The sequence below is a fragment of the Tursiops truncatus genome, chromosome 12 (assembly GCF_011762595.2).
Source record: "Tursiops truncatus isolate mTurTru1 chromosome 12, mTurTru1.mat.Y, whole genome shotgun sequence".
NCBI lineage: Eukaryota > Metazoa > Chordata > Mammalia > Artiodactyla > Delphinidae > Tursiops > Tursiops truncatus.
The window spans coordinates 11,057,149-11,083,167 of NC_047045.1; the positions used below are offsets into that span (position 1 = coordinate 11,057,149).

Genomic DNA, 26,019 nt, shown 5'->3' on the forward strand with positions numbered 1-26,019 from the left:
GAACCTTGCACATAGACTGTGCTGCATGTTTGTACATAAAAACCGTATGTGTCACTTCTCAAAAATGTTCTTTGAGGAAGTGTGTGTGTGTGTGTGTGTGTGTGTGTGTGCGCATAGTAACGCGAGGTGAGGTGACCAAAATAAAAAGATCTGGATATATTTCATTCTACGTGAAAAGCAGAAGAAAATTATGATAAAAAAATGATCTGTGACCATGAATGTTTCAATTTTCTATAAAGAGACCAAGATAAAAATAAATTTCTGTTTGCTTATGATACTACAGCAATGCAAAACACTCTCCAGTCTCATAACTTCAGAGCTATTTCTGACTTTTTCTCCTCCGTTGGTGCACACCTCCTATTATATGCCAAATCGTTCCAGGCGTTCCTCTGGAATAACTCAGGAGCCACTCCTTTCTTTCCATATTCACTCACCACTCTTCTGCAGGCACTATAAGCTTCCTACTGAACCTCTATACTATGTCCCAACGTCTCCAACTCAGGCCTTGTAGACCCTTATTCACAACTGCAAGAAAATATCCCATAAGAACTGTTTTTATGACATTGCCTTCCTTGGTCAAGAACTTAACGGTGGTTTTCTCGTATCATTTATCACATATATAAAGTTTTGAGCTTGATTGCCAAGATTCTCTAATCCCCACTTTCATGTATCACCATCTGACCATTTTTAGCTCCATCTCTTGGTACTTCTCAACATGGCCAAAGACATCCCTCCATTATTTTCTGTACAGTTTATTCCTTTTAGCCTCTGTAATGCTATTTTTTCCTGTTTGGAAAATTCTTTCATTTCAACCAGTATATTTCCTTATTAACCTGCCCACCTTTACTCTGAGTATACTCAGGTATGTATATATGTACCTATATACACGCAAGCATCCACACACATAAAATATGATATATATGTATATATAACATATGTTTCATACGTATTCTCTCTTATTCATATATGTTTTATTTTCCTTCTTTTCTAAGTATAGGTAAAGACTGAGTCTTCTAAGGCTCTTGGGTATGTCTGGTAATATTGGTAGCTGTTGTAAATTCCACAGGCTCTTCAGGAATGAAGTGATGAATAAGAGTACATCTCTCTGATAATATATTCTTAGACCTTGATTGCCTTCATTCTTTCATTTTCAATCACCTCCTACATAGAGCTCAGCTTTTTTCTTCCCCGACAGATCTCAAAGGCCGTGGTTGGGTGGATGTGGAGGTGAGGCTGGGCAGAGTAGTTATGCTCAGCAACCCCTAAGGGGCCACACTGTAATCAAGGGGAGACATGAAGACATTCTCAGGTTGAAGAGTTTGAAAACATTTTCTCAGAATTGTGATTTGCTCCCGCCAGGGCCTATGTCTCCTCTCCACCCTGCCAAAAATCACGAATCACCATATTATGTTACCCTTTAGACAGCTCAACAACTGGGTTTATTTTGAGGCTCAATTTCATGATGATTAATCATAGTTTCACAAGTAAAACTTTAGATTCGTTTGAGTTTTTTTGACTATAACTAGTGAGCTAGAAAGAGCCAATGCTAATAATTAGGCAAACATCAGAGAAGAAAAGTGTCCGTCTTTTAACCATAAGAATGACAGCTAATACTGAGCAGTTTGATGCATGAAGCATCAGCAAATATTGTAAGGACACTGCACTAAGAGGTAAGACTTTGGTTTGTCTTCTCAGCCCTGCCACTGTCTTTGTGGGCTTGGGCTCCTAGATCTCACTGATTCATTTGTAGCATGAAGCTAAGGTGCCTTACCTACTTGTAATTCTAATAACCTCTTCGAAGTGCTGCTTGCTGCCAGGCATGGCACAAGATGAATATGAAGTAAATAAGACTTGACTTCCACTTTCAAAGTGGTAGAGAATCTTAGAGAAATAGTACCGTGGGTCTGAACATCCTCCTTGGAAGTTGTTATTTATAAAAGAAATTTACAGTTTACAAAGGATGTAAACACACTGTCAACAACTTCTCAGAAGAGAGTATCTCTCTAAAAAGTAGAAATATTATAATCCAACCTTTAAAAATTCACAAAGTTTGTTATATTGTAAAGCACAAGTTATAGCCTCATTTATATTAGAGCATATACTTTTAGAAAATCATCAAGATAGGAAATAAAAACCTGGCACCATTATGTCTAAGCAATCTGTGCTTTCCCTCTCTTCCCTCTAAATCAAATATATTAGCAATTCTGTTTTTATGAGGAAGAGAGGCAGAGAGAAGGGTAACAGAAGGAAGCCTGTTGTGGGATGCTCTGTCAGGTACCATAAGATCGTACATTTCCAAAGAGCAGGACTTAGTCTTTTTTCACTTGTCTCCCCAGAGTTCCTGGCAAAGGCTAGATAGTCAATAATTATTTGTTGTCAAATAGACGAGTTCAAATGATTGGAGAATTATATCTCATATTTGTTAGTGAGCTTAAGTAATGCCAAGATTTTAGATAATCATCTCCAGTTCTTTCCTGTTGCTCTTCTTGTTACTTCCCACTTCTTACTTTGTTTGGTGTTAAGTTAGGCTCACCTAAGCTACGTGTACAAAGAAATTCCAAAATTCAATGGCTGAGAGACTACGGTTTCCTTCTTTCCCACTTTATCTGGGGTGAGTGCTCAAGGCTGGCAGCCTGCTCTGCTCCGTGCAGGGGTTTCTGGAACCAGGTGAAGAGTGGCGGTGTTGCAATGGCCAACAGGTGACTTTCAAAATCTCCTAGCAAGAAGGGGGGAAGAGCAAAAGTCTGGGGCCAGAGGATTCCACCTAAGCAAGTGATATGGAATCAGACAAATCATCTTTGCTCTAGTCTGCTGGTGAAGCTGTGGATCTAATCATATAACTACACAAAGGGAATGGGGACTGCTGGTAGCTCCATCCCAGCCTGGCAGCTGTTTCGCAACTGCAGTTTTTACATGGAAGAAAGGAAGAACTTTATTCTCTTTCCTGGTGCACAGCTAGCAGTCTCTGCCACATCTTTTCCTTCCAGCAATTTGCCATGTTTTTCTTAGAGACTCAGATTCTTGAAAACATTTTGAGGAAAATCTGTTTTTTTTTTTTTTTCTTTAGGCACTGATTTCCATTTCTTTACAGTTTTCGTGATACTACTCAGGTGAAAGGTATTATACCCATCTCAGTTACTCTGACCTTTGGGGAGTCCTTAGCTTATTTCTGAGTTCTTGACATTTATTAGTTTTATAGTAAAACAACCTTAGATTTATGTTGCCAAATTTCAGGAAAATCTCACATCAGTGGTCTAAACCAAAGAATACAAAGTGCTTAAAATACTGGAAGATTGCCCTGAGCTGAATTTGAAAGCTAATATGCTTCCCTGGGTTCATTAGAATAATTAGTCTTTGGTTTGATACATTCCCGGTGCAGTCTGTTCTAGTATAACCGTGATATACTATGTTACTGCCTTTTAGAATTTAGTAAGGAAGAGACTTTTCTGGTTTTGTAATTCTGAATTATAATCTATAAATAGATATTCTTTAATAAGTCTAACGTAAATTAGAATTTAAAACAAATCAATTCTGGGTGCTTGTACAGTTGTGCTCCAAGAAAATAGCTGGATGTTTACCTCCCGGGGTTAAGGTTCTTGATCTTTATAATAACAGAATAAGGAGCATCCCTAAATATTCATTCTTTTGTAAGGTAAGTGTCTCCAATCTAGCTAAAGTGTGACGATTTTGAAAAACACTATCTGTGAAAATATTCTGGGTAAAGTTCAAAATCTTAAATGTGCTTGGTTTCTGAGGAAAAAGCATGTGTACAAAAGGTGTGTCTGTTATGGTTAACATCATAATATTTATCTCAGAAAACACTGTGTACAATGCTGTCTGTGAAAAAATAAAATCTCTGTTTATAAAAGAAAAGAAAATAGCTAGATGCAAGAGACAGGTCTGTAACAATTCAAAGGACTTTCCTCTTTCTCTTTATGTTTTCTCCTTTACATCGTCCTTAACCTTTGAGGATACTGCAGTTCCATTTATATTTGGCAGAATAATTTCAAGGAAAGCTGGAATGAAAGATCACTTATGTTTTAATGGCTCTGCCTGTCGACAGCTGGCTTTCTGTTAATAGCAGAACATGCTGTGTTTGCACACAGAGGGGCGTACAACACACATTTCATTATTTGTATATCCTTGGGGCCATCTGCGTTATTGATTGCCAGTTTTAGAGATGCTGACAAGTGCAGTTAGAGGTGCAGAAGACTTTTTTCATAAACTTTTTCGTTGAATTGTAAAAGAAAAACGTGATGTATAGGTACTAGAACAGAAAGAAAGATTTTTACTTGCTTTACTTCATAACACAGTTTTTGGTCCAGAACAATTATCTTTCATTACAGAATTATAGAAAACGATGCCCTGGTAAATAAATTCTCTATTAATTGCTTACAGATAATGACCTGAAACTCAAGGACTTTTAGGCCAGGGCTAGTCTGATATGATTAGCATACTTGGGCCTAAGAAAGCCTTTACAGAAGTTTATGTGGGTAGAAAAAGCTCTGTGGGGAAATAATAATAATAATAAAACTGTTATGCTCAACACTTTATATCTACTCTTGTTTATGCAAGGATGGCTACAATCCTTAATTGACTGCTTTCCTTAAGAAAAGCAGAGTGGGCTTCCCTGGTGGTGCAGTGGTTGAGAATCTGCCTGCCAATGCAGGGGACACGGGTTCGAGCCCTGGTCTGGGAAGATCCCACATGCCGCGGAGCAACTAGATGAGAAGACACTTTAGGGAAACCATTTAAAATTGCCCCTAGTTTCCTTCTAATGGAGGAAGAAAAGTTTAAAAGTTCAAATCTTTAGTCTTTAGGATTTTCACTTTGAAATTTACCTTTCACTATTTTCATGCCATTAACCCTAGCTGAAATACTTTTTTTCCCCCCAAACTCAGTATTTAAGAGTTTAAAAAATATAAACAATGATGGATTGACAGAGCAGCTGTGCTCCCTGATATTTACGTCTTTATAATAAAGAAATTTGCAGGGGGATTGTGGGGACTTGATGAAAGAGAAAGGCCGACAGGATGGATCAGCTGTGCTTCCTTTGTAGGGTGTCCAGAAGGGAAAATGAAGGGAGAACTCTTCACTCAGCTTTTGAGGAGAATGCGCTCTCCTGCCCTTTTTCTGTTCTGGCTCTGTGTTTATTTAGTCTCCGGGGTCCTGACGATGTGGTTTCATCTTCACATGGGGAGCCACGCAGGCTGGCAGCCCACCTGGGGGTTTTGCACAGTGTCATCGCATGTTGGATGCATGGATGGTGTCCAAAGGCAGAAATGAGCTAATACATTTTATTGTAGAATGTTGCTCTTAAAAAGTGTTTATTCCTCATGGTTCTTTGTTGAGACAAGAGCCGTGTGTGGGAAAGTGGAAAGTTTCAGGAGAAGTGGAGAGTATCAACACCTGCAGAATCAGATACCAGCACTGCCTAATCCTGGGAACATTTGCCACGGGCTTAAACGATGAGAACTTGCTCCTGGAAGGGATAACGGAGAAGGCTCTGTGGCTGTGTATTCTCTGTTTTTATTTTTAGAATTCAAAATTTATGACTTAAAAGTCACATGAATAAAATGTATTATTATGTCATCTTCTTAATCTGAAGATTAAGAGGATGACCTAATGAGATTCCTTTTAAAAATATTTATTTATAGAGCGGAAGCTGGGAGTTGAGGTGTGGATGAGGTAGCTTTTTTAGCCGTGATGGTTCAGATTGTTTGGTTCCAGCACCCTACTTGATATTTCATAGAAAATGGAAATAGGCTGTGGCTTTTCCTTTAAAAATCAGGCTTCTTTAGTTCTTCAAGGATGTGATGGGAAAAGGCCTGTATTTTGTTTCTGATTGGTGGTGTGACTATAGAAATGGAAGATTCTTTTGGGGGCAGAAAACAACACTGCTACTCAGGTAGATAAAAGGCAGAACTTTTGGGAGAGAAGGCTATCCCTGGGGAGTGTCATACAGGGGATCACAGCTGGGGAAGTTTCCAGCAAGCTGGAACTGTCAGGGAGCTCGTATGGCAAGCTGGGTGGGTTTGCGAGGTTCCCACGGGTCCCTGTGGATTCCAGCTGCCTCAGGGGCACAGGATCTGTCCTGAGTTTTGGGTATCTGGCTCTCAGGTGATGAGTGCTGGTACATAGTGGGCCTGAGTGTGAGAACCTGATAGAAGGGCATGGGGGTGTGGACTTAACTGACTGCTCAAGATAAGGGGAGCTGCGTGGCCAGGGCCTCAAAGGTCGGTCAAGACAGCTTTAAACCAACAACAAAGCCTCCTAAGACCCCAATGTTACAAGATATAACAGGTTTCCCATAGTAAAATGGTTTAAATACGAGTGTTAATTAAAAAAATAGGTTGCATGCAATGTCTAGGTTCTGCCTACGTATACACCCAACTCTTCCCAGCACCATATAAGTGAGCAGGTAAAAAATCAATGCCTAGTTATGGATCGCAAGAGCAATGAAGAACACCCCACTCCCATGTGTTTCCTTCCTTCTGTCACTGGATTTTTATTTTATTTTATTATTTTCCAAGGCCGTTTGGAATGGAAGGGAAGGTGGAAAGCTTTATGTGTGTGTGTGTGTGTATGTGTGTGTGTGTGAGGGTAGGGTAACTTTGAATATCATGGTACTGCTGTTGAGTTAGGGGTAGAAGCTCAGGTCTCCTCCAGAACTTCCTTCCTCTGATGTAATTGTGGGGGCTGAATTAGCCCTCTTCCTGAAAACCTAAAAAGTGAGCTGCAGGAAAATTAGGCTGCATATTTATGACCAGTTGAAATATGTTAGAGTTTTTCTCCTCTGTTTCTGGGGTCCTGTCTGGGGCTTTAGTTGAGTCTGTTCCTGGACATGTGTGCTGGCTTTGAGCGAGCCTCAGGGGACCTCTGCCTGGTCTGTGGGTAGATGCTTGATTTCAGGGTGCTCAATTAGACCCATAAACTACATCCCTAATGCCCAGTTAAGAAGGGAGAGCCCAGACAAATCAGTCAAAGGCAACCATATTTTCTTGGACTGTTGTGAAATGGGAAGGAATCTAACGGGGAAGCCCAGAACTAGTGCAGTCCTGACAGATCTTCACCAAACCCTGTTAAATCTGGTTCTACAAAGAAAATATCATGTTGATGTAAAGGTTCTACAGAGCCTTACCTCTTGAATTCAGGCCAAGACAAACTGCCTTACCCTGAGGCAAATCCTTGCATTTCATGTTTAAAGATTTCCCAAGGTCTGTATGAAAGAAGGATGGACTGGACAACTCCAGGTTTGACTTCATTCTGCTTCTCCAGCTGGATTCTCAGTTTAGTTCAGGGACTAGATGATCTTTACTCGGGTAGTGAGGTATTTGGTTGGACCTCAATCATTGACTGAGTTATCGTAGGAAATGGCTTTGAGTAGAGCTTCATTCCGAGGGGTATCCGTAATTTGTAGTAATGACAATTGCATTTGTAGGTTCCATCCCTTTGAATCTTGAAATTGAAACCAATTTGTAAACAAACAGTAAAAGCAGTATGTTTGGCCTTTTGTCAAACTTACTTATGGGACTTTATGGGCTGCCTGAGAGTACATTTAGGACCTCTAAAAATTATTTGATATTTGTACAGATGGACTCTAATAAGTACCATTTATTGTCTAGATACAGAAAACAGAGAAAAATTTAGAATAAAAAGATGCCCTCTGGAAATGTTTCACAGGAACCATTGAAATATTTGTCAGAAATTCAGAGTGATACTAACTAGACATCGTTATCTGTCTGTGATGCTGAAATAGAACTTCAGTAGTGGAATTCCAGAGAAGATATTGCAGGATTTTCCTACCCTAATTTAAACCTGGAGCAAGGGGAGAAGAATACAGAGAACAGAATTTCATTGATAGGGAAACTGGAAAAGAGTTCTGTCTTCTGGGGACTCAGTGATAAACTGGATCTGGGGGGAACCCAAGGGCTACAAGTGGTGCGCCCAAGTGCTACCGGATACTTCTTGTGCACAATTTTACATCCCTTCAGCCTCATTTCACAGTCTATACATGGCTGTGGTGACTAGTTCTGGACTGCTTTTGAGCAGATGTAACCAGAAATCAACTCATCCCAGCCCCGTGTTGTATGCCTCTCCCTTCTTGCCCTGAGGCTTCACTGACACTGAGGTTTGGGGACCAACAGAAACCATCCGGAACTCAGGCATACCCCAGTGCCAGGAAGTATGAAAGCATTTGTACTCACCAAGGCAAGACTTGACCAGTGGGGTACAGGAGCCTAGAGATAAGTCCTTCCTCTTTCCTTCCTAATACACATCCACCCTATAACGCTCCTTAGGAAATCTGTGGGTTTCTGCCAACCACAACTTGAAAATTGCCCTTTGTATTGGCTCTCTCTTCTTCCACATAGACTCTCCTGTCCCTCATCCTTGTTTTCTGAGATCATATTCCTAAATAAATCAAGCCTACATTAACCATTTTCCCAGACTATGCTTTCAGAGGACCCCAGGGAAAGATTATTTAAAATTCTATAAATTCATGCTAAATGACAAAGCACACTAGAAAAATGGGCAAAGGAATAAGCTGGAAGTTTAACAGAAAGAAAAAAAGACGTGTAGATTTTAATTAATAAGAAATATAAATTAAGGCAAAAACACAAATTTTTGTTTTAGTCAAATTTTGAGATAAAATTTTACCTCGTAAGAATGGCAAACTAAGAGAAAATTGATAACATTGTTATAGTAAATGTCTGAGGAAACAGTCTCAAACTTAGCAGTGAGGATGGCAAACTGAAGGTGAATTTGCTGATGTCCTTTATGGAAGCCAGTTCTCCATGGATATTCTCACATTTCTGCACGGTCTGGGTTTTCTGAGCAAGGGGCTTGTTTGAATAGCAAAAGTCTTGGAAGCTAGAGGCTGTGAATTTCTCCAGAGAGTTGAAGAAACTTACCTTTCCCAGAGAGACATTTGCTTACCTTCCAGGGTTGTAAAGCATTCTCTCTCTCTTTTCTCTGCTGAGGGGGGCAGGTGCAGCCACCTGATATAAGCTATGTGTTTCCTAACTTCAAGGATCCTTTCCTGTGGTGCAAAGCCTGCCGCCTGTGCAGAGGAACATCTTGTCTCCACCGTGTCACCCTGTGGGAAAAAAATGCAAGATGCCACTCTGGCTGCTTTTCTTGCTGTAAGTGATAAATGGTCTGTTCTCTGACCCAGAGAGCTGACGTTTCTGTCAGTACAAACACACACACACACACACACACGCACACACGTATATGTCACCATGGCAGGCTAACTTGTAAGCTTATAAGTAGGCTAAAATCTCTGACAGTTTTGGACTCAACGTATCTCTCAAAATGAAAGGTGAGTTAGTTTTAAACCTCTAGAAACCTAATATTTTATACGATGGCATAGGGGCACGTGTTGGCTGCCTGCCCAGCATCCATTCCTTCCCTTTGCAACGGCATTGTCTTTTGGAGAACTACCCACCCGTATTGCATAGCAGCTACACAGTATTTTTGGAGTGTGTGTTGGGGTATTGACTCTATCCCAGTTCCCAGAGTGAGTCCTCACAGACCTAAGCAAATCTGCCTCATATGACACAGTTGCCATGATGATGGGCTCAGTAACCAGTCCTTTGACTTATCAGTGTTACTTACTTGGATACTGTGTTGCTTAAGATTTATTGGGCCAAGCAGAGGGAATAGGTGAAAGAAATGGCATCTATTCTAAGGTAGGATGAAGAGAAATCTCTTTATCTCAGTGGTGTGGATACAGATGCACAGCCTGGAACTGCTGTAACCATTTGTAAAAATGGAGAGAAATTAGGCCAAGGTTTAAGTGTTAATACTGTGAAAGAATTAGAGAAAAATGGAGCCAGCACCCTGATTAAACCATGCCTGAATTCCCTGTGAATTTTCAAGTTATGTGAGTAAATAAAATCCTATATTGTTTATGTCAATTTGAAATGAGTTTTCTAATATGTGTAATAAAAACCTACCATACTGTTAAAGGGGATCAGAAAGGAAGGGAGCAAGGAGGCCAATACTCATAATCTACCTGTCTGAAATTCCTACCCTCAGAGATATTTCTTTGTGTTAAACTATTGATCTAGTGCAGAACCATCTAATAGAACTTTCTGTTACGATGGAAATATTCTACATTTGGGCTGCCCAATATGGTAGACATTAGGGAAATGTTGAGGAAGTGAATTGATGAAGTGAATCTTAAATTTCACTTAATTTTTTTTTTTTTTTTGCGGTACACGGACCTCTCACTGTTGTGGCCTCTCCTGCTGCGGAGCACAGGCTCCGGATGCGCAGGCTCACCGGCCACGGCTCACGAGTCCAGCTGCTGTGCGGCATGTGGGATCTTCCCGGACCGGGGCACGAACCCGCGTCCCCTGCATCGGCAGGCAGACTCTCAACCACTGCGCCACCAGGGAAGCCCACTTAATTTTAATTAAGCTTAAATTTAAATAGCTGCATGCAGTTAGTAGCTATCATATTGGGCAGGGAAAATACAGATTCCACTGTTAAAAAGCAGAGTACCTAGAAAAATAATAAGTTGGACTCATCACATTTTTAATAACTCATTAAAAACTTCTTCTTGGGAAACTTAAACTTGGGCCTGGAACACAGGAGGTTTGGTGTATTTGATAATTTGATTTGCATTTGTTTTGGAGTTGGGTCATATAGGAGAGGCCCAGAATAGGGAAACACTTTTACCTTTTCTCCCAGTTGGAAATCTTACCCTTCAAGGATCCGCTATTCTGTGAAATTACTTTAAAAAAAAGAAAGTAGTTGCCAATTTTTCTTGATATGGGCAGTGTATTTTCTTAGAGCTTAGTTTCACATCAGTGGGAATATAACCGAACGGTATAAATAAATACATCAGGAATTCCTTACAAACGAAGTAAATGATGTGTTCTAGATGCATGGATTTTGAAAATAGACTATATTACATCAATGAATCTAATCAAGAAATAAAAGCTAAGTCCTATCAATTTCCTTCTCTCTTCCCTTCCTTTTTTCCCTTCTTTTTCTTCCCTGTCTGTACTAGTCTGCCAGGGCTGCCATAAAAAAATGCCACAGACGGGAGGGCTTAAACAACAGACATTTATTTTCTTATGGTTCTGAAGGCTAGAACTCCAAGATTCTGCTGTTCTCAGGTTTGGTTTCTCCTGAGACTGCTCACCTTGCTTTGCAGATGGCCACCTTCTTGCTGTGTCCTCACATGGCCTTTTCTAATGTGACAAGCACATCTCTGGTGTCTCTTCCTCTTCTTATAAGGACACCATTTCTATTGGATTAGGGCCCCATCCTTTTGACAACTTTAACCTTAATTTCCTCTTTAAAGGCTCTATCTCTAAATATAGTCATATTAGGAGTTAGTGCTTCAACATATGAATTTGGGGTGAACAAAATTCAGTCCATAAACCTATCTTCCTTTCTTCCACAAATACGTGTTAAGGACCTATGTTATGAAAGGCACTGAGGTCACAATAAGAATGAGGAAGCTATAGTCTCTGTCCTAACAGAGCCCCAGTCTCTCTGTGTGGAAGAGAGAGATAACTTAACAATCAACCTAGTTAAAAATGTACTATGAGTTCTCATGGGAGAAACATTATGAAAACACATGAAAGGGGCATCTAAACCTCTTGGGTGGATATGAGGGGAGGCTTTTGGGAGTAAGTGATACCAAGATGATATCTGAAGAAAGAGTAGGAAGGAGCCCAATAAGGGGGTGCTGGTTTTGGAGGAGGAATCCAGAGGGAACAGGAAGGGTGAAGGCATGGAGGGGAGATACAGCTCAGTGCAAACAGAGCGTGGTGACAAAGAGAAGAGGCAGCACTGATCGAACTCTGTGGTTGCTTAGATGGGCTGGGGTGGTATAAGGGTTTGGGTGATGGCCAGGCCAGCATTTACGCCCTGTAATTCCAGAAGAGGTCGGGCAGGAGAGCAGGAGAGGCGATGTCAGTCGCGTCAGGTCGTTTGAAGGATTTTATGTTGGTAACTTGGTGCTATTTCCCCTTCACTTCTCTCTTCTGTGTTCAGGGACTTGAATCCTGGAAAGTACATTTTCCAGACTTCCTGTCAGCAAGGTTCCTATTTAAATTTTGTTGATGGGAGGCATTTATATTCAACTTGGGAGTCAGGGAGAAGCCAAGGCACTATTTCAATGTAAAGTCTGGTGTCCTGAGAGTGACCCCCTCCGTTGCTGCAGGCAACTGAGACCATCAGTGCTGTCTCCCTGAGACGCCTGCACAGCCCTAGCCTTCCAACAGTTTTTGACATCTCTAATTCCCAGAATTAAATCCCTTCCTGCTCAAAATACCTGAAATAATTCTTGTTTTCTTGATCAGACTCTGACTTATGATATGGCCATTGGGCTGAGCATTCCATATCAGATGCTAAAACTTAGTTCTACCGGTCCTCTGAGATACTTTCAGAACCAGCTCCATTATTCCTCACACCCAGCCTTTCCTTCCCACCCTACTCTAGCCATCATCAGATTGAATCCAATCTCCTTTCCTTCTCTTTCTCTTAAACCTGTGCATGTATCTTCTGGAACTCTCTACCTCTGTTTAGCAATCCCACTGCATCTTCAGCATCTCCTCTGAATGCCCTTTCTACCTCCTCACTAAATTAAAAATCTGGCTGTCCTCGAGGATACCGATTTCCCTTGGAGCGATGTATCTCAGGGCCAGGAAGTGGGGCATTGTTTTCCAGTGACCCACGGCTGTTTCCAAATCATTTCTCCTAGTTCACCTGGAGTAATTACAGCTGCTGATACCGTGCCCCATCTTCTCACTGCGGGTCTACAGTTAAAGTCACTTGGTTGCATGAACCGTTCAACCCTTTCCTCCCTCTTTAATATTTTGTTTGTAATGTTCCACCCAGGGTTGTTTAAAGTTCATCATATGTAAATCATTTAGAAAAATGGCACAAAGTAAGTTCTCAGTGAATATTATCATCGTCATCTTCCTCGTTTCCCTGCTTGCACCAGAACAAGTAAATATTGCTGCAAAAAATCACACAACTGTTTTATTGGTTTCTCTTTGAATTCATGATTTCACCCCTGAAACTGGCTCTCAACCCTGCCCAGCCATCAATATTGTTCTTTGTAAAGCTTACTTTCCCATTCAGGGAGATGACATTACATTTTCTTCTTTTTTTCCTGTCTCACACCTCTTCACTCTAATTCTCAGCTGATGATCTCAGTTCACACTTAATTATAATGCAGACAATACAGATTAATTTGGAAACTCTCTCATCTTCCTTCCACCAAATCATTTCTCTTTAATGCATCTGCACCCACTCCTCTTTCTTCCTCCCTATTTTCATAAGGGAAGTGGCCCTTCTTTGATCACAGCCAATCCTTCTACTTGTTCTTTGCATCCCTTTTCCCATCCACTCTTTTTTTTTTTTTGTGGTACGCGGGCCTCTCACTGTTGTGTGGCCTCTCCCGTTGCGGAGCACAGGCTCCGGACGCGCAGGCTCAGCGGCCATGGCTCAAGGGCCCAGCCGCTCCGCGGCATGTGGGATCTTCCCGGACCGGGGCACGAACCTGTGTCCCCTGCATCGGCAGGCAGACTCTCAACCACTGCGCCACCAGGGAAGCCCTCCCATCCTCTCTTAAGATCCTTCTCTTACTGTTACCCACTCTCCCATTACCACCAACTGAAAAAAAAATAACAAACAACTCTCGCACACACCCTCTTTCTGTTCCCATCCATGGTAAGACTTCAAAGTAGTATTCTGCAGTTACTGTGTCCGCTTCCTGATCTCCAACCACTTTCAGCCCTTTCCAGTCTGGTACCTGAACCCATACCTCTGCAGAGACCAAGTGCACTTCTGAGGAGGTCAGTATCTCCATGGAGCCAACTTCGGTGGCCTTGCTTGGTCCTCATGTTTATCAACCTCACAGTAGCATTCAGCCCAGTTGAAACATTTTCCCCTTCTTGAAGAATTTTCATATTTTGCCATAAATGACCCCATGGATCCTTGGTTTCACTCAGAGTTTTCTATTCTTTTCCATCCAACCTGGGGCGTGGTTGAGGAGCCACGTATCTGCATACACATCCCGGCTTCGCTATTTCCTAGCTGTGTGACCTTGGGCAGATTACTTGACTTTTCTGTATCTCTGTTTCTTCATCCATATAATTAGGATAATAGTGCTTTAGTTATGTCATTATTGTGAGGATTATATTAACAGTGTGTGACTTGTACTAAGTTCTCAATAAATGTTAGATATTATTATATGCTTAAAACTCTCAGATTTATATCTCTTGTCTAGACCTTCTAAAGTTTAGATTCATATGCACCTGCCTATTTAAACTATACATGGATGGCTAGTAGGATCTCCAGATTAACATGTTCAAAAGAGAGGTAAAAACTAGTTGGATCCCCAAATTAACATGTTCCAAACAAACTTCAGAATTCTTCATTAACCACCAAACCTGTTCCTCTGTGTTAACTCTCTCGCTAAATGGCGTTATCTTTATCTATTCAGCAAAAATTATTTATGAATAATACATAATCTGAAATTAGGAAATTGAACTATAGGTAGAAAAAATTAAAACCATTGTAGTGTTTCTCGGATTAGATAAATCTACCATCCACCAAAAGTGCCTTGTTGAACTTTCATGATACAAAAATCCAGTGAGTGTGTGTGTGTGTGTGTAGGCATTGGTGTGTTTGCTTGCTAGAAGTTAGGAGGAAAGTGACATGCATCCTAGAAATAGAAGATCTGGTCTCATGACTTCCATTCTACAGGAATATTTTTATTTACCTGGGCAGCTAAAACACATAGTACACACAGAATCACACATATCTTTGCAACATGTATGAAACAACCATATGCTATCAAAATAATCTATAAATGTCTGTCACTTCTTCATGATTACATTAACACTTGTTCCATTTCTAGTATGTTTTCCAGGTATATTTATAACATTTTCTCTTAAGTGGTTATTTATTTTCTGCAATATTCAGTTTTGCTGGCCCATGTTTTTACAACTCTTCTTTGATTGCTTTCATAATGACTCCAGATATAGATACAAAATTCTTTATGGTACATTACCAAAGGAAAGAAATTTTGGATTCACAAAGAAAATAAATACCTTGGACTTTCATGGTCTTATAAATTCAGCAGTCTTTTAGTGATCATTGCAGACACTGTGCGATATTAATTACCAAGCACATACTACGTTCCAGCCACGGGACTAAACAATTTTTATGCAGTGTGTCGTAGAAGCATCACATTAATTCTACCAAGTAGGAGTATTATTAACTACAATACCAGATGGAGAAAGTGGGTTAAAAGATGCTAATTAATTTGCTTTCATTAAGGTCACAAAGCTAGTAAAGGACACAGCCAGCATCCAGGCTCATATCCTCCTACCTCCAAAGCCAGTGTTCTTTATTATTAGCTTAATTTAAAATTTTACATAGTGATTACAAAGAAATAGTTTATTCAGTCGTGTGCCCTAACAGTTTATTAACTGGCCTATTCTTTCTGTTTAAATTTTGTCTTTTTTCCAGTTGATGAGTTCTTAATTTTTTTGAGATTTTCACATGAGCAGTTTTATTAATTCTTTTTACACATTGGACAGAAAACTTCATTACCTCATTCTTCATTATTTACTCAACTGTAAGATTCAACTTCTAAGTTCCAGCTAAGTGTTTATAGATCCCTTTCTGTTGTATTCACCATCTCTCTTAGTACTATGGTTTCATTGTATGATGATCATTTTGAAGTCTGCATTTATTGCAAAGGTAAGACTTTCCACATATTAGTTCTTTTACAAATTTAGCTCAATTCCCAGATCATGTCCTCGGGCTGCCAAAATGGCTGTGTGGCAACGCTGAAAACTGATGATAAATCGGGAATGTTTAGATTGAGACTTGTGAAACTGGACTGAAGCACTTATCTTTAGATCCAATTTTGGTGATGTATGTATTATGACTCCTGGCAAGGAAAAAGCAGTTTCTCGTGGATGGAAATCTTTCTCTGAAGTAGACTCTCACAGAAACTCCAGAGGGAGCAATGAAAAGAAAATGTTGAATTCTCTGACTTTGTTATTGAGGAATATAATAAGCAGTGTCTTCCACAGCAGCTTTACCAGTCATGCAGAAAATGTCTTCATAGGGCTGTTTCCACAATGTTGGCTTTCAATGAACGTTTAGGGAATCATTTTTACATTGTAGTGTGGAAGATATTCCCACAGGGAGCTGACACGATGAAGGCCAGGGAAGTAACTTTCCTATGACTAGACTGGATCAGAAATAGGACTGAGGTCATCGAGCCAGAGTGATTTGGCTAGAAGGCTTCTTAGATTTTGTTGCCTGTCAGTCTTAATTAATCAACACCCCATGTCTTTCTGTAAAAGATCTTAACCAAATTAACATATGCAGTTAAAAATCAAACAATTGAACAGATCTGGGTAAGGAGAAAAGCTGGGTAAGGAATTAATAAAGACAGCAGCAAGACTGATGCCCATAACACACCATCCTGAAGAGTGCCTGGAGAATGACCAAGAATGTGGCTCTAAGTTTCCTAGAGGGCAAAGAAAAAGTGAAAGATAATTATAAATGTCAGCGTCCATTATAGAGAAGCCAACTAATGGGTAATGAGAAGCATCGATATTTCTGGTATGGAGACTTGAGTTTTCCCCCAGAAGTACTCACAAACAGCCTAAAATCCCTAATGACATCATACTGAGGCAGTTACATATTGTGCTGTTTGAATATATCTTTTGGAGGAAGGTGAGTACATGAATCAGCCATATCACTGAGTGAAAGCGTTTCTGTTGCCATAGTTGGGAGTGGGCACTAAATAATTTGGCCCATATATTTAGCTCTGAGATGATATGGTGTGTTTCAAGGGAAAAATTAGACCAACTAGTTACAGCATACGTGAAGGGACTACATATTCTTAGGGCCATAAGTATTTTCTAATTAAAAATCATCTTTTGTTATTACACAGTAGTATATGTATATTGTAGAAAATCAAATGATACAGATACATAAGAATAAGAAAGAAGACATTTTACCCCTACCCAGAAAAAATGATCATAGTGTGTCTTGCAAAAAACGTAAAATAGATAGCTAGTGGGAAGCAGCCGCATAGCACAGGGAGATCAGCTCGGTGCTTTGTGACCACCTAGAGGGGTAGGATAGGGAGGGTGGGAGGGAGGGAGACGCAAGAGGGAAGAGATATGGGGATATATGTATATGTATAGCTGATTTACTTTGTTATAAAGCAGAAACTAACACACCATTGTAAAGCAATTATACTCCAATAAAGATGTAAAAAAAGAAAGTCATATAATGCATAATGTTTTGTAAATTGCTTTTTCCAGTTACATTGTTAGTTAAAATGTTTAATTTTTTATGTCAAAAAGTTTTATGTCTTCTAAAAACCAGTCCATATTCCATATTCCATTTCCCAACTTCCCCCCAAATGTCCTTTATATAAATGGTTTGTTGAAACCAGAATCCAGTCCAGGTGCATGAACTGAATCTTGTTTTTATGTCATTGAAAGTTTGTTAATCTAGAACAGTGCTTTTTATCATGACACTGACTTGCTGAAGAAACTGTGCTAGTTGTCCTGTATTATATTTTATCTTCTGGATTTATGTGGCTGTTCTCTTATAGAAAACCTCCTATATTTCCTAATGAACTGGAATGAATTCCAATTAAACAATTTTGGCTGGAATACACCATGGGTAATGCTGTGTCCTTCATGGTGCATCAAATCAGGAAATACATTATATCTGGTTGTCCCACACTTAGCAGTGCTGAGACTGACCTGTGGATTAGGGTGATGAAAGCCCGATCCCCTCTTTGTACAGACATGTTCTCTCATTGAATTGTGTAAGTAATCAGTAGAGTGTTGCTTTGTCACTACATAAGTGTACAGTTCTCCATCAACAATTTATCTAATGTTTTAATGAAAATTGGTAATCCTTAAAAAAATGAATATTTTTTCTATCATTTGATATTTATTTACTGGCATTTCTCCAGGCCATAGAAGAATGGGTCCAATTAGTCTATTTAGTTACCTTGAAGTACAGTTTCTACAGGAAAATCAAGATACCTACTTAACTCTTTCACTTTAATTACCAATTTTTGAACTATGAAGGTGGCTCAGAAGACACCTTAGAGAATGACAGCTGTATTTTCTGGCGTCTTTTCCTGAGCATAATGTTCTGGATTTCCAGGGGATCCATGTGTGTTAATTTACTAGAATCATTATTCTTTGTGTTGTTCGAAAGTTCACAACTTTAGCCAGTGGGAGCCCCTTCGTATTAGCTCTCATATCCTATGACCAACCCACTAACCTTTGAAAGCTTCTTGCTTCCTGTCACAGTACATCTCAGACACACCTGTACCATCCCTGCCCCAGTCTTGGAATCAGCTATTTGTCCAAGTGGAGAATGGTATTAGAGATTAAGATATGACATGAGAACTACAATGGTAATGTTTGCTTCTAACGACTATAAATATTTTTTCCAAAATGGTTTTTAATAAGCACTGGCAGCTGAAATTTCAAAGATGTGTCCACTGGATATTATCTGCTATAGCTAGGATACTTAGTAAGGGCAGATGTTTATAATAAACAACCAGTCCAAAAGTAGAATAAGGACCTCTTAAGAAAAGTGAGAAGTCTTTTTTGTTGTTATTGTTATAATGAAATCTTCAAAGTGACTCTTTACTTCCGAAAAAGTTCATCATTGGGAATTCGTGAGTTACAAATCTATGAAGAGATTGAAATACTGGCAGAATGTCACAGAATATAAAAGGCATACATAAATAAAATGGGAAGGCTATGAATTCTTGTAAGGGACAATGAAATCACCATTTTTTAAAGAGAGTGGCGCTATATATTTTGACATATTTCTTTAGATAGAACCTGATTTGTTAGTGAATATTTCAAATAAAGTTTGCATCTGTATATCCTGTATGACTTTGTAATGGAAACACTAAACTAAGAGTGACCTTAAGACTTCCAAGAAGCTCCAGATTTGTACAGGTAGATATATTTTGAACCAATCTGATTGGATCTAATTTTTAAAAGACAAGTGAATTCAGCAATGAGTTTCTCTGTTCATATGACTCCTAGTCTGGATACAGCTGTAAGGATAAAGTCAACTTAAGAATCCTAGGAGTTGTCTGAGAATCCGTATTTAAGTTAAGTCATATATATATATAAACATTAAAGAAAGCAAACTGTCGAGATTTATTTATGAATATGAAGGAACAGAAAAGAGTAAGAAATTTCTTTACTTTGAGATTATTAAGCAATTACTGAATGATTAGGGCACTAGGGTATAACTTTTGAAGTGCCTTACTTTCCTATGTTCTAGTTGCAGTTAAACATTTTTTCTCAATTCTTTACTTTTTAGGGATACCATTATCAAATTCTCAATGCACTTAACCTCTCAAGTTTTCAGGATAAGAATCTCATGGAGCAGTTCCGCAGGAAGCCAGACGCAAGTTTGCTCAGTTTTCTTTTTCTTTCTTTCTTTCTTTTTTTTTTTTTTTTTTTTTTTTTTTGCGGTACGCGGGCCTCTCACTGTCGTGGCCTCTCCTGTTGCGGAGCACAGGCTCCGGACGCGCAGGCTCAGCGGCCATGACTCACGGGCCCAGCCGCTCCGCGGCATGTGGGATCCTCCCTCCTGGACCGGGGCACGAACCCGCGTCCCCTGCATCGGCAGGCGGACTCTCAACCACTGCGCCACCAGGGAAGCCCTGCTCAGTTTTCTTGCCAAGACCTCCCCGTATTTCTGCCTCTGCCACCCCTGGTGGCCTGGTGGGAAAGCTGCCTTGCACATCCCTCAGGCCCAAGTGGGTTCAAGACTCAACGTCTCCTACCGGGGACCCTCCCGATACCGAGGACTGGAAGTCGTTCCTCTGAACTCTCCCTGCTTCTAAGCGACCGTCAGTCAGACTGATCTGTGCCTGTGTGCTCCCAGGATTTTGGGTCGCCAACTATAAACAGTGAGTGGAGGAGAGCTGTTGCTCATCTAGTCCTCCACACGGGGACCTGTCTTGGGGCTGCAGCCCCAAGGAGGAGAACCCACACTCTGCTGAAGATGGAGGTAGCGGGGCAAGGCCGCTATGGCTGCAGGGCCTCCAGCTTCTTCCATGAACAGATGACTCAAGCGGAAGCAACTTGCTTACTTATGCACTTACTCTGCCCGGACTACTGCCTGACCCTGAGCAGACGGGCGAACATCACACATCATCCAAAATGGACAGTGGGAGCACTGCTTTCTGATTCTTCTTCACCTCGTAAACTGTCTGAATCAAAAATTTTATTTATTCTTCCGCCAAACACAACTGATTTCCATCTACAATTATTTTTTAAGGTAAGAAACGTGAGTCAACTGAAGAAAGGCCTGTGGCCTTGAGCTAGGGAAGGGTGACACTGTGACACTCGACTGAGCCCCCGGGCTGTGGGGTTGAGCTTGGGCCGCGCAGGACTGGACCCGGGTCAGCGGACCTTCTCCAGGGCAGCTCTGCAGCACTGCACGCACTGCTGGTAGATGGTCTCAAAGTGAACGTCACTGCCGTCATAGCGATCTTCAGAAATGAGTTGTTTTTGTGGCTCGTAGCTCCCAAGTAGTTCAATTTTCGCTCTGCAGTTTTTAACTTGGTTACTTTTTCTATTCAAATCTCTACGGTTGCTTTCATCCATACGTAGTATACAGTCAAAAGCAGCGGCAAAGTCTTCTTTGGTAACCTGCCGGGCAACGTGACTCATGGGAGTACCATGCTTCTTCATGCAAGCCTGCCCCCCGATAATCAGGAGGGTTTCCTAGTTCATACGTGGACGTCGCTGCACTGTCCATCCTCCAAGTATCTGAAACGCTTTGATCAGTTACAAGTTTCCTGAAGACTGCTTCTGCAGTGGGTAATAGACAGATGTTACCCAGACACACGAACACCCCCGACTTGGTCACCTGCTCGGCCATCTTCCCCCCCTCCCCACCAAGAAGTCTTAATTAAGATTGATGCCTGAATGAATGACATTCTCGCCTTTGCATAAAAGTGAAATTAAGGACAGCAAGTCTTCAGTTCCCAGCCAATTTAATTATTATGTATATCAGAGGTTAGCAAAATCTCAGGAGAGTTGTGCCTAAGTTCAGCTTTTTTTTTCTTATGTAGTATTTTTGTTAAAGACACAGTTCTGCAGTTCATGAAAATCTTATAATTTGAGGGCCTCATTCATCAAATGGCCAAATCTGTAAGTTTAGCTAAGATATAGAAAATGGAGCTCTTTTGAGTCAGAAATTTGATCCACAATCATTACCAAATAATGTCTCTAGAATCTCTTACTTTTTTTTTTTTTTTTTAAAAAAATCAGAATATAAAAGTGTTTACATGTAATGGATGCTTTCTTTGGATTCTCCTTGAAATGGGATACTTTTCACTTTGCTCGACCTTTTCTTCTTTAAATTTCTTAGACTTTCTTAAGACAAGAAATTGTATGACTGTTTCCTAGTGTCTCCTATTGTCAGGGTAGGTTTTATTTATTTATTTATTTATTTTGCTGTATGCGGGCCTCTTACTGTTGTGGCCTCTCCTGTTGCAGAGCACAGGCTCCAGACGCGCAGGCTCAGCAGCCATGGCTCGCGGGCCCAGCCGCTCCGCGGCATGTGGGATCTTCCGGGACCGGGGCACGAACCCGTGTCCCCTGCATCGGCAGGCGGACTCTCAACCATTGCGCCACCAGGGAAGCCCTCAGGGTAGGTTTTATATCTTTTTTGTTTCTTTGTTCTTTTGTGCTTTTGCATTGTTTTGTGGCTTGCAATTGGTGGGTAAATATTTCCTAGAAATTTGGAGAATAGAATGATGCAAATTACTTGGAATAGAGATTAATTATTGTTCAAAGAAACCCATGCTGCACCTCAGACTTCTGAGCTCTGCCCACCTCCAGTCTTGTTATTTCAGACATGTGAGATTAAACTCATAAGACAGAATAAAAATAAGTTAAAAAAATCATTTATGGAAGTAAGGAATACTTTCTACTTAGTGTCTAAGTTGTCCATCTGATAGAAGGACATACATTAGAATATTTAATTATTAAATAAGAAATAACTCTGGCCCTTTGCATAAAATTGAATAGCCGTAGGTTGGAATTAGAGATTTTTGGCTAAACATTATTCTTTGATTAATATATCTTAACCACAGACATCTATATATCTATATTCACACTATATCTATCTATATCTCTGTTGTCTATTACTACGGGCTGAGGATTAAAAACCAAGTTATTGAACTTCTTCAACCTTAGAATTCCCTGACTTCTTCAGAGCCTAGGAAGGAGTTAGGGAACTCCATTATCCCAGGAAAGTGTTCACTTACTTTTGAAACTATTTTGTTGCTTTCTGATACATGGGTGCCTTCATTTCAGAAGCCCTTGGACTCAGTTGTCTCCATGTTTTCTTTTGAAGCCATTCTCATGATTTATAAACCACATGTTTGTGTTCTGGGCAGAGTTGATGCATTGTCTCCATACCTTACACGGAAGCTTTGGTGTCAATCACACTACAAAACCTCACCAGGATGAGATCAGTTTGTTCTGAGCAGCACAGCAACAAGAGAAACTTTCCATTATGTTCCCTTTGATTCTTTAAACAACCAAAACATGGTTCATCCATAACTACTTTCTGTGATTTAAAATACCGAGGGTTTTAACAAAAATATTTACTGAATAATACTGCAAGTTAACAACCACTTACTTCTACTTTGAGAATATTTACATTCAGGATGAGAAATTATGCTACTAGAAAAGTTTTATTTTAAACATATAAACTGCATGGAAACATACTAATGAAAATAAACAGATTATTCTCCATGGAGTTAATGTTTTCCAAAAGTTTAATGATTTAGATTTCTCTAAGCAATATAATATTTTTAAATGCAGTTCTTCATAACTAGTGAAAAATAGAATCGAAATCACAGAATCTAAATTTCAGAGTTTTAGATATTGCAATGTTTTGCTTTGGCAATTTATAATTATTACAATGTTCTATGGTAAGAAACGTCTTTGAAAATCTTTAAAAAAATGTATCTAAGGTGAGGTTAATAGAGATGAAATAAATCTTCACAAATGAGATGAAGAATTGTTAGAAATTTAAGTAAGGACATTAAAATCATAAGAAAGGTTCATACAGGAATGCTTGCCCTCGAATCCAACATTTGCAGGTATGTTTTATACATTTTGGGAGACTTTTTAAAGAATATTCCAAACCAACCGCAAAGTCAACATTCTGTGAAGGATGATATAGTAATGTGAACATGTGATTGTCATCAACAATGAGCTCATTAGAAGGTATTGGGAGAAATGCAAATTTGAAAAATTTTTTGACTTCCAAGATTATATTTTAAATTTGAATTGGTTTTAAATCTTAATATTACTACAAATTATAGACATATATTAATTAATTTAACAAAGACAGTAAATTCTGTGTTCCAGGCACTGTAACAGGCATTGGGGATATAAATTAGCATAAATGTGCTATGAAGGAAATAGATTTCTATAGCAGTTAGAAGTAATTTTGGCTGTGCATAAGGAAATGAATAGCTTTCTCTTACTGAGGATTTCTGGGGGTTGGGAGGCTTCTGGCTTTGGTTCAATGGCACTGAATGATAGAACCATCCTTATGGTCATTCTTTCATGCTTGCAAATTCCAGGCATTGGCATTGTGACTGCTTTAAAGATAGGTAGACAGGGGCAGGGGCTGTGCTAATGACATCTTTTCTTTCTATCAGGGAAACAAATGCTTTCCTAGATGTCATCTAGCAAAATTCCATTTATTTATCATTGGCCAAAACTTGTCACATGCCCACTTCTAGCAGCAAAGGGAACTATAGCTGAGTATTTAGTTTTTTCAACTTCTGTGATAGAGATGGAATGGAGCAGGAGGGTGAATATCAAGTTGGGTTAGCTTGTCCATAAAGTCTACTGTAACCCCCCCCCCCACTTGAAAAGTAATAACTGATATATGATAAGGAAGCTAACAGTGTTTTTCAGCAACTAGAGAGTGATATGATTGATAACCTCTTATATTCTCTAGCTATTGAGGTATAACAAGAAGAAGGGCTCTACTAGGAAGTTAGAATAAGCCTGTGAAGTAAGAGTAGAAGTTATTGCAGTAGAATTTCTGTGTATTTTTAAAGGGAAGAGGGTAATTTAAAAATGTAATAGAAGAACTACCTTTTTTTTTTTGTCTTTGAATTTGTGGGAGTTAAATGCATATATTTTAAACATTTGTTCACTAGAAAGTAGGGAACTGTTTATTTTGGCTGCATGGGCTCTTCATTGTGGCACGTGGGCTTCTCTAGTTGTGGCGTATGGACTCCAGAGCATGCGGGCTCAGTAGTTGCAGTGCACAGGCTTAGTTGCCCCGTGGCATGTGGGATCTTAGTTCCCTGACCAGGGATGGAACCCACGCCCACTGCATTGGAAGCGTGGAGTCTCAACCACTGGACCACCTGGGAAGTCCCCGGGAACTGTTTTTTTTTTTTTTTTTTTTTTTTATGTTTTCTATTCAAATAAGCTGGAGTTAGGTATTATTTTATCTTAATAAACTATAAATAGGAGGTGTTACTTCAGTTAATGGTAGAGTAGTTTGTATTAGACAAACCATTATGCAGAGAAGAATAATAAATTCTTGGTGAAGTAAAAAACATCTAGTTGAAGGCACTGGAGAGTGACCAAAAGCAGGCAGAAACAGGAGTATAGACACTTGAAAAGGGAAACTGCTCTGGGTGAGTTTTACATTTATGAATTTTCTGCCTGAGGTCATTCTCTTTGAAAGTGCCATGGAATGGCTGGAATTCAAGCAGAAATCTGCAGTCTTAATGGCTTGAGGAGTCAAAGAATGGAGTTTGATATTGCCAAGGTAGAAGATAAGTGAGGAAAAGGCTTTCTGGAAAGGGAGCTAATTGAGGTGGAGGCCCCCAAACCAGCAGATAAACCCCACTTTGATTGGTCCCTGAACTATGCATACATGGTGGAATGCAGCAGACTTGCCAGAAAGCAAAACTGAGTAGAAATTTCAGCTGCTTACAGAAGAGCCAGAGTTTGGAATTTGAATCCAATCAAGTTAACTGACTACTAGAACAAAAATCAACACTGTAGGAAAAACTGACAGAATCCAGCATATTAAAATGCATCATTCATAATGATCAGTATGAATTGAAATGTAAAGAAACAGGAAAATGTGACCCACAGACAAGATAGAAAAAGTAAAGAGAAACCAACCACAAGATGACTCAGATGTTCGAATTAATGGAGAAGTTTTTTTTAAGGCTGTTGTAAATATTTTCATGGGTTGGAACAAAAATATTTCATAATGAATGAACAGATGGAGAATCTCAGCAGAGAAATGGAAATTATAAAATAAGACCAAATGGAAACTATAAAACTGAATATACAGTATTTGAAATGAAAATTTTGAACTGAATGGGCTTAATATGAGATTGGAAATTAGTGAATGTGAAGAGAAGTCAATAGAACAGGGGAAAAACTAAGAGGAAAAAAAAAAACAGCTCAGGTCTTACAAAATGTATTGCTTAAATGATAAGAGTTGAAAGTTGAAATTACTCTTTGATCCATGGGCTGAGGAATAGATGTTGTGCTTAGCAGGCATGAAAACATTAATCTCATTGTATATCTCCATCAGATCCCTCAGGTGACCTGGTGCATTGTCAATGAGCAGTAATATTTTGAAGAGAATTTTTTTTTCTAAGCAGTAGTTTTCAGTAGTGGGCTTAAAATATTCAGCAAAACATGTAGTAAACAGACGTGCTGTCATCCAGCCTTTATTGTTCCATTTATAGAGCACAAACAGTTAAGTTAGCACAATTGTTAAGGGCCTTAGAATTTTCAGAATGGTAAATTGGCTTCAACTTAAATTCACCAGCTGCATTGGCCCCTAACAAGAGAGTCAGTCTGTCCTTTGAAACTTTGAAGCCAGGCATTGACTTCTCCTCTCTAGCTATAAAAGTCCCAGATGGCATGTTCTTCCAATAGAAGGCTG

General features: G+C 39.7%; 1 pseudogene; it reads right to left on the reverse strand.

The window, feature by feature from the left end:
* Nucleotides 1-20,298: 20,298 nt before the first annotated feature.
* Nucleotides 20,299-20,943, reverse strand: LOC101323550 (low molecular weight phosphotyrosine protein phosphatase pseudogene; annotated as a pseudogene).
* Nucleotides 20,944-26,019: the final 5,076 nt, after the last annotated feature.